Source organism: Capsicum annuum, chromosome 6, assembly GCF_002878395.1.
Source record: "Capsicum annuum cultivar UCD-10X-F1 chromosome 6, UCD10Xv1.1, whole genome shotgun sequence".
NCBI lineage: Eukaryota > Viridiplantae > Streptophyta > Magnoliopsida > Solanales > Solanaceae > Capsicum > Capsicum annuum.
In genome coordinates, this window is record NC_061116.1 from 119,991,608 (window position 1) to 120,002,284 (window position 10,677).

Here is a 10,677-nt window from a genome sequence, read left to right on the forward strand (position 1 = left end):
ATTAGGGTTGATATAATGCTAGGTGTTTAATGGATTTAAAGAGTAGTAGAACATCTTGAAATTCTGTGGTTTTAACTGAAATCTAGTAGTTGCAAACATTAGATTATGCCTTACGTTTTATTTGCTTCTAATGGAGAAATAGACTAGAGGATGGGAATTATCAACAGGGACTCAGAAGCTACTAACCTTCTGTTTAATGATTAATGTCGTAACTGGATTAATCTACCTGAGATAACATCTATTTGGATATAGATAAATTATCTAAGTTCAAGAGAATTAGATAATAAATTGTCTGGTGAGGTCGAGAGATAAGTCAGATAGTATCATAGTCAAGGATATTCTGTTGTTCTACTCATTCCGAGGGTCTCTAGCATTACCTAGTATTTGTCAATACCCAAAACCTTTGGTGATTATAACTCTGGTTTTCCATTTATATTGATTACAAACATTAGTACTAAAACCCTATTTTATATTTTTGTATCATTATTTGAATTTAACTTGTATCTATAATTTCAAACTAGTTTAATCGCCACTCACATTGTTCCCTATGGATTTGACCCCGACTTTAAAGTTGCGTAAATATATTGACGACGATCGCCTTACACTAATTTGAGGTATAAGTTGAGCGTTATCAATATCTTAAATTGCATGGTCCTATTCCTGATTGTACCAAAGTTTCTCTTATTCTTTCTACTGCTCCTCATGTCCCTCAAGATAATATGATGAATGCGGAGTTTTGTCAGTCTATACATGCTATGCCCAACTGGTTGCTGCTCAGGCCGAGTGGGGTACAACTAGTATTGTATCTACTGAGGCCTTTGGTCTTAGATAGTTTATGAAGATGGGTCCTTCGACTTTTATGAGAGTGAAGGTGGATGAATACCTACAGGGATTTCTTAATGAGATGGTGAAGATCTTTTAGGTAATGAGGGCTACTAATGTGGGAGGAGTAAACTTTACATCTTATCAGTTCAAAGAGGTTACTTATCTATGGTATAAGGAGTGGGACTGAGATAAGGGTGATATAGAAGATGATGGTTTGTAGGAGGCCTTTTCTGATGCCTTTATGGATCAGTTCATTCCTCAAGAGTTGAGAGAATCCAAGATCTAGGATTTTGTGAACCTTAGGTAAGGGAGAATGTCTATGAATGAGTATGCTTTGGATTTCTATTAGTTGTTGAGAAATATTTCTGATTTGGTGGCTGATACAAGGTTGAGAATAAGGAAATTCACATTTGGGCTGAATAGAGATCTGATTTTGGAGAGAATGACTATTTTGCTTATAAATAGTTGAGGCTAACTGTTCATATGCAACGGGTTAAGAATGAGAAGAAAAGACAGGTAGAATATGAAGAGAGGCAGGGTAAGTAGAGTAGGTTTTCTGACCAGGGAGGTGCCCAGTCTCAAGGTGGTAAAGATGGTAGGAAGTGCAAAAAAAAGAAGTGGGGGAGTTCTGGTTCCTTCTATACTACCAGTGCTCCTTACCCCCAGCTGTCGAGCGACATGTGTCATTATAGTGGTGACAATTCTTAGGTGCAGAGAGCCCAGTATCAGGCAAGTAGAGGTCAGTCTATTTCTTTATTCCCTCCTTGTTGATTCTGTGATTGTGGGGAAGGTAGGTATAAGTGCTTCAAGTGTGGCCATCTGCTCAAAGATTGTCCATCTAACAAGGTTTCTATAGGGGATAATAAGATTCTGGTGGCTTTATTTCTATTCCTACACCCGGTAGTGTGGCATCTACTTCTGTTACTGTTGCTAGTTCTAGTGCTAGTCAGAACAGGTTGTATACTTCTGGCATCCCATCAGGAATTTGACGCATCACCTGATGTTGTTACTGGTAAGTTACAACTTTTTTCTCATGAAATGTATTGTTTGCTTGATCCAAGTTCTACCTATTCCTATGTGACTCCTTATGTAGCCCTATCTTTTGGTTTTGATTTAGAAATTATTTTGGATCCATTTTTTGTTTCTACACTAGTAGGAGATCCGACCATTATTGAATGGGTCTATAGGGGGGGTGTGGTATTTGTGAGTGGTTGGTAGACTTTGGCAGATCTGTTTGAGTTAGGTATGGTATATTTCGATGTAATCTTGGGCATGGATTGGTTGCATTCTTGTTATACAAATCTGGATTATCTAACCTGTAGGGTCATATTTAGGTGCCTGGTGAGCCAAAACTAGAATGGGAAGGTTGTTCCTTAGCGCCTAGGTGGAAGTTTATTTCTTATCTTAGAGACCAACGTTAATCTCTAAAGGTTGTTTTTATCACTTGGTCTGAGTTAAAGATTTTAATTTAGAAGGTCCTCTTTTGCCTTTGGTCCCTATGGTTAATGAGTTTCCAAAGGTCTTTCGGGATGATTTTCTAGGTGTTTCTCCGAATAGGGAAACAGAGTTTGGTACTGATTTGCTTCTGGACACTTGTCAAATTTCTATTTCTCCATATAGAATGGCTCCGGCTGAGTTAAGGGAACTCCAGGAGAAAATTAATAATCTTCTAAACAAAGGTTTATTCATCCTAGCGTTTCCCCATGGGGTGCACCGGTTTTTTTTATATGCAAGAAGGATGGTTCTCTTTCTATGTGCATCGACTACAAACAGTTGAATGAGGTAATATTCAAGAACAACTATCCTCTCCCTTGGATAAATGATTTGTTTGACCAGTTGCAAGGTGCAACGTTCTTCTCTAAGATAGATCTTTGGCCTGGGTACCATCAGTTGAAGATTAGGGAGGTGGATATCCCTAAGATAGCTTTTCGCACTAGGTATGGGCATTATGAGTTTTTGGTGATGTAATTTGGATTAATAAATACTCTGACAATATTTATGGATTAGATAAATCGGGTGTTTCGGTAGCATTTAGATCTTTTTATCATTGTGTTTATTGACAATATTTTGGTGTATTCAAAGAGTGAGATGGATCATACTAATCACCTCTGTATGGTGTTGTATACCTTAAGGGAACAATGATTGTTTGCTAAGTTCTCTAAGTGCGAGTTTTGGTTAAATGCTATGACTTTTTTGGGTCACATCATTTCTAGTGAAGGGATAATGGTGGATCCGTAGAAATTAGTTGTAGTGAAGAAGTGGACAAGACCTATGAATCCATCTGATATTTAGAGCTTCTAGGGTTAAGCCAGGTATTATAGGCAGTTTATGGAGAGCTTCTCATCGATAACTGCTCCTTTGATTAAGTTAACTCAGAAGAAGATTAAGTTTTCTTGGTCGGATGCGTGTGTAGGGAGTTTTGAGAAGTTGAAGGATAAGTTAACTTCGTCCCCAGTTCTGACTTAGCCAGAAGGCAATGATAGGTTTGTAGTTTATTGTGATACATCTTGGGTTGGTCTAGGTTGTGTGTTGATGCAGCATGGAAAGGTGATAACCTATGCTTCCAGGCAGTTAAAGGTGCATGAGAGGAACTATCCTACTCATAATTTGGAGTTATTAGACGTTGTGTTTTCTTTTAAGATATGGCAGCATTATTTATATGGGGTCTACGTGGATATCTTTTTTTTATCACAAGAGTTTGTAGTATATGTTCTCACTGAAAGAGCTTAATCTCTACAAGAGAAGATGGCTTGAGCTTCTCAAAGACTATGATATGAGTCTTCACTACCATCTAGGTTAAGCTAATGTGGTTGTTGATGCTCTTAGCAGGTTATCCATGGGTAGTTTGGTTCATGTAGAAGAAGTAAAACGAGATATGCATCGCTTGGCAAATCTTAAGATTCGTCTCCTGGACTCTAAAGATGGTGGTGTGATGGTGCAAAAAATAGTTAGATCATCTCTTGGTGCGGAGATTAAGGAGAAACAAGTATTGGATTCTGCCATGATGAAAATTAAGGGTAGCGTTGGTGAGTAAAAACTGATGGATTTCAAGATTAGCAGCGATGTTAGTTTGTGGTACCAAGGAAGGTTGTGTGTTCTTGATGTAGACGATTTGCAACAAAGGATCTTGGCTGAGGCGCACGAGTCATGCTATGTTGTCCATCCTGATTCTACTCAGATATACCATGATCTCATAAAGTCTATTAGTTGAGTGGCATAAAGCGGAATGTGGTTGATTTTGTGTCCAAATGCTTGGTGTGTCAACAAGTTAAGGTTGAGCACATGAGCCCTGGATGGGTTGTATTAAGAGATTAAGTTGCCTAAATGGAAGTGGGAGGAGATCAATAAGGATTTCATTACCAGACTTCCTCGGTTTCAGAACCAATTTGATTCGATTTGGGTCATTGTGGATAGGATGACGAAGTCTGCGCATTTTTTTTCTTTGTGGACTAGCTTTTCGGTGAAGGATTATGGAAAACTTTATGTTCAAGAGATTGTGAAACTGTATGGGGTGCCTATTTCAATTATTTTCGATTGTGATACGTAGTTTATGTCCCACTACTGGTGGTCTTTATAGAAAAGGTTGGGGACTAAGATTGGTATGAGTACGGGTTTCCACCTGTAAGTGGATGGGTAGGAAGAAAGAATTGTTCAGACATTGAAAGATATGCTTCAAGCCTATGTGATTGATTATGGTGGCAGTTCTGTAGAGCATCTACCTTTGGTAGAGTTTAGTTACAACAATAGCTATCATAAGAGTATTAGTATGGCTCCTTTTGAGGCATTGTATGGTAGGAGGTGTGGATCTCCTACTAGTTGGTTTGAGCTCGGTGAGGCTGATTTGTTTGGTCTTGATTTGGTTCATCAAGCTATTGAAAAGGTAAAGGTGATTTGAGATAGGCTCAAAGCTTCCCAGAGTCATCAAAAGTCATATGCGGATATTAGGCATAGAGAATTGGAGTTCACAGTTGGGGATTAGGTTTTCCTTAAGGTGTCTCCTATGAAAGGAGTAGCGTGGTTTGGAAAAAAGGTAAAACTTAGTCCTCACTATATTGGTGCCTATGAGATTTTATAGAGAGCGAGCAATGTTCCGTATGAGTTGGAGTTACCATCTAGTTTGATTTTGGTTCATTCGGTATTTCATGTTTCTATTTTGAAGAAGTGCGTTGGTGATTCGTCTTTAATCATGCCTTTAGAAGGGTTTGATATCTCGGATTCTCTGTCTTATAAAGAGGCCCCAATTGAGAAATTGGATAGGCAGGTTCGTCAGTTGCGGACCAAGGATGTGGCTTTGGTTAAGGTCCTATGGCAGAACAACAAGGTGGAAGAGGCCACGTAGGAAGTGGAAGAGGACATAAAGTCCATGTATCTGCTTTTGTTTTCTGCTCCTGATATTCATGCAGAAGGTATGTGTTCTTGAACACATGTTTATTTTCTGAGTTTGTTAAACAAAAGATTAATATCTTTGCCTCTTTGTTTTCAAACTTTGTTAAATAGATGTTTGATAATTAAAATAACTCTGTCTGTGGTTACCCCTACCTTATCCGTCATTTGGGGATGAATGTTCCTAGTAGGGGAGATTGAAGCATCCTAGGTTTGGACCCTTAGGAAAATTTCTAGGAATCTTATTCTTCGAACCCATTATGACGCATGGTACGAGACGCAAGCTGGGGAACGAGAGGTGAAGACCTATCATAAGCTGAGCAGTGTTATTTGGTGGGATGGTCTTGGACGCTAAAATGGATACGACTTGAGGGTATGAGTCGTAAGGCATAGGTACAAGTCATATAGGTGACTCATAGGGTGGTAGTGTTTGATCCTCATGGTGTTACATTCTACCAAGGATACGGATCATGGGTACGGATCATATGTTGAGGTTATAACTTAGTTGGATGAGTCTTATACTGGATAGTATCTGATCCATGGTTGAGGATTGGTTACGATTGGGTGGGTATCAATTGTAAGCTAGGTTACGACTCGTAAGGAGGTCAGTCGTAACCCTGTGTCGGGCTTTTATAGAATTTAAGTGGGGGTATTCTGGACATTTCCCTACTTACCCTAATAAGGATCCACAATTTCTAATACACTTAGGAGGTTATTTCCCCTATTATTTTACTCTTAAACATGTAGAATCTCTTCCAAAATGTATCATAATTCTCTCTAGATCTTTTGGGGCAAAAAGTTAGGGTTTCAACTAAGGGATTTCTTTGGGGCTTGTCTTGGTAAATTCTTTCCATCAATCTTCTTGGATTAGGTCATGATTCTCTTTCCTACTTGTAATTTCAATTAAAGGCGTGGTAATATAGTTGATTTCATGGTTTTAAATTTTGCATGGTTTTGGTCTTCAATCATTGATTTGGGGATTTTGATGTTAAAGGTTGGTTATGATTTCTTATGGTTTTAATTATGCTTTCTATGCATTAATGGTGGTTTTGGATAATGGAATTGCATAGTGATGGTTTAATGATAATGGAATTTGGTTTTGGTTGTACTATACCTCCAAGGTGTTTGATAAAATGCTTATAAAGATATGTTCATTGCATTGACTTATGATAATGGAACTCTTGCTTGTTTTCAGCTTATATATGAAACCTTAAATGTTTTTCAATGGTTTACAAAGGTTAATGGCTAATTGGTAATGCTTGTGGAGATCATGGTAGTCTCCCAAAAGGTTAATATGGTAAATGGAAAGGGCACCGAAATCCCCCTTAATCTAAATTTGGATATGGGTAATGCTTGTAAGTATGGTAGTATGATGATACCACTGTTTTATCAATTAGAATTGGTTAATAAATGGATAATTGTATTGTTTCAACTTGGTTTTATTTAGGCATTAATGGTGAGAAGTGTAAGCTAAGCCGTGGAAGGTGGTGATCCCAGGGGGATCAAAACCAGAAACTCATTTTTGGATATGAGGGGTCTTCATGCTAGTGTCATATTTATATTGGATAGATGTACTAGTCATCCAAGGTTATTTCCTGGTCATGCGGCTATACTCACTAGGACTCTTTCAGTAGGGAGAGCTAAACCCATATAGTTTGGGGGTGGTAGGGCGACTAAGCTACACAACCCAGGTTAAGGTTTTTAAATCGCATGCTAAACCCTGTCCCTTATCCCAACACTTATATGTATGTATGGTTGTTTGCATTGGATAGTTTTCACTTGGTATTAATAAATGGCATTACTTTATACTTAACCCAAGATTCATGCTAGTATTCACCCACTAACTCATCTACTGGCGGCTGAATACCCACCCTATGTAGGAACCAGATGTTTGATTCCTCCTTCATAATACTTGATTCGGGGATAGCTTATTGGACTGAAGTGGTGAACTTTTATCCTTTCAGAAGGCATCAATTCATGTTAGACATTGTTAGACTTTTTATTTTCTTTCTAAATATTATTTTTGTCCATGGTTGAGGCCATGTACCAACCAGATATTGGTATTCTTTTGGATAGAGGCTTTGTGGTACTTTTGGGGGTTAGAATGGGGGGATCGATATTGATGTTAACCTTAAAATTAGGATGGATGTTGGGGCTAACACCCTTGGCTGATATTAGTGGTTGTTCTATCGTATTATATTTTGGGTTTGACTTTCATATTATATTTTAATATTCTCTTTGTTTTGGTATAGTATGGATGGTTGGTTTGGTATGGATAGACTTGGTTCGATTGGTCATGGTTGTGACTCTATCCCAAAGTATTCATGAGAGCATTGCACAATCTTATTATATGCTTGAAATTCAGATCATCTAAGGCTGTATAATGTGGTTGGGTTGGGTTAAGGGGGTGGTCCCTGGTCCTAGGTAGACTTGGGATGCCTATTACGATAAGTCCCTTGTCTGGGCTATTAGAAGTTGGATTTGAAGACTGATAGCACTATGAGCTATGATATACCTGAGGTAGCATCTGCGAAATTGACATATAGTGATTGTGATTTTAAGTATAATAGTGGTGAGGATTGGGTTGTATAGCCCAATGATCATGTGTACCCGTATAGTGCGACCCCTTTCTTATCGTTATTAGAAAATAAGCAGGATCCCAGAGCAGTCTCTATTCCATGTTCTATTAGGCCTTTCTATGCCAAGAAAGTTTTATATGACTTGGGATCAGGAGTAAATGTGATTCCACTGGGTATGTACAAGTTTTTACCAATGGGGGAACTCAAACTTATATCCATAAACCTGTTGATGGCTGCCTCATCCATGAAGAAACCAGTAGGTGTTTTATATAATGTAGAAGTATGGGTGGCATCCTTTATGTTCCCCACTGATTTCATTGTTCTTGATTATGAGGTTAATTCTAAAGCCCCCGTTATATTGGGTAAAACCTTCCTATCCACTGGTAGGGTGTTGATTTATATGCATTTGGGGAAGATCACCTTTAAACTGAATAATGAGCAAGCAGTTTTTGATGTGTGTATGACAATGCATCAGTAAGATGATATGCGAGAGGTGTGTGTGATTGACACTATTGCTGAGGATGTTGTTACAAAGGTCAATGTGCCAGATATACCAGATATTGAGGAGAGAATAGAGGTGACGACCACTCACCTACCAATTATTGATACAAAAGTGGCGATATTATATAAGCAATCCGGCCATGTGTCCGAACTACACTACAGATTGCTGAGGCTAGACTACAGTCCGCACATCAGGCTGCAATGTTAGAGCTAAGAGATGAGTTGCATGCATGATAGATGCTCTTGTGACTTGAGTATTGACTCGGTTCAGCAAGATTAAGAAGCCAGATCTAGAAGATATTAGGAAGGAGGTAGACCTACTTACAACAAAGGTACGCTCTCTCAAAGAGAGACACATATCTTCTATCCCTCCAGTTACATCCCTAATTTTTCAGCCATCACCTTTTTATGGCCCCAAGAAATTTTATTTATTTTCAAAGGATGATGTGGTGGTTCTCGTAGTTGGGACCAAGAGAGGCCAAGAGAGGGATCTACAGAATCCAGACATGCTATATGAGCAAGCCCTAAAAAGGGCCACCCATGATTTGATGTAGACTGCTTTTCTTGATAGGATGGGACATATCGAGCTAGCTGTGGGTGCATCTTATGATAGTGTACCACTACCACCATGGCTCCGCTAGTGGATATACCCCCATCCGGGGAAGATCATGACACGAACGCTTAGTACATCCTAGGTATGTTCTCATTTCCCTCTGTTTTACTTTATTTTAGTATATTGAGGACAATGCATAGTTTTTAGTTGGGGTGGGCATACCATGCCGCCACGGATTTTTGTTGTCGTGCTTCTTTTCCTATCGGCCGCGGTATAGTTGTAGAACCAGCATGTCTAGGATAATTTTGTATTGTATTATGTTTTATTTTTATATTGTGTGTATTTTTGTATAATTAGGAGAATTTTAAGTATTTAGGGCAGAAGTCATATTTTTATTGACTTTTGATACCCCTCCAAGAATTTTATATTTTAGAATTGTGTTTATGTATATATGTGTGAACTTTGTGGATCTTATTATGGCATTAGTATTAGGGACATGATAACCATTTGTTGACAATTGTATGAACTGGATAAGTAGTAGCTGATAATATTGAGTCGGTTCTATGTGTGTGTAAGATACTACCTAGTTCCCTTTGTGTGTCAAATTCAGAACTTGCCTGGTTAGTCTTACCTAGGTTAAAGGATAGTTAGTTAGGAAAGGATCATATGCCATTTTTTATTTCAGTGCACGTTTAGCCTAAATGACCTTTCTTGTGCGAATTGTATCCCTTGATCCCTATTTTGAGTCTTATTAGACTTTCTTTCTTGGTTTCACCATTTACCTTTTTATGTATAGTACAATGAACCTATTTTAGCCCTGGTCCTCCTTGGATATTGTGCACCTCAATACAGGTAAAATGCCTAAGTTGAGAGTGACTATCATTGGGGTACGTAGTGTAAAATATATATGAAGAAGGGTAGGGTATGAAAAAGTTAGTAGGGCTGGGAGTGGTAGAAAAAGAAAAAAAAAACAAAAAGAGAAAGAAAAAAACAAAAATTATGAAAAAAATGAAAAAGAAAGAATAAAAGACCACACCCAAACAGACTATGCAATAAAAGAATAAAAGGGAGAAATAAGGGTAAAATAAAAAGGTTATTGGGTAGTAAGTGAGACCCCAAGGTTAGTGTAGTGCCAAAGAGGCTTAGTTACTTGATATGTCCATATTTACCATACCATCCCCCAAGCCTACATTAAAAGCCTAGAAAAGTCCTATAGTGATCCTAGCTTGACTCTCTGAAAGCTACGATAACGAAAATAAGGGCAAGCCTATGGTATTTGACATGCACTAACTGGAACTTCCAAGATCCGTCTTTAATCTTGGGATTTCCTTGTATTGACTTCATTTGATTATTCAGTTTATGGTTGTGGGTTCTTATTCATCTTATCATTGTGATTGCATCTATGCTTTCTAATATGAATTTTATTGATTTCTTCAGAATCATGAGCGGCTAAAATCCATAGCTAGGTTTGTGGAAACCCTAGTGAATTGACAAAGTAGGGGAAGTGAAATTTTTTATTTGAACTAATACCAATGGCATGCATTGCTTTGTCTTCATTATGATTGATTTCTTAATGGGTGCACACATTAGGATCCCGCCTATATATTGCTACTTACTCCAAAAGAGGAGTAGTGACTAGGAAAAGATAAAGACAATAGTAATTTGGAGTTTAACTGTAGATCCATGCTTCTAGATTCAATCTACGTAAGATGGTTTGGTTTTATCTAATAACTAGAGACTCAAATGGTAACAGTTAATTGGGATCAAGATAAGAGTTAGTAGTGCGACACCTTGAGACTCAAAAGATAAAGGATGAAGTTCTTCTGCTCGTCCAAA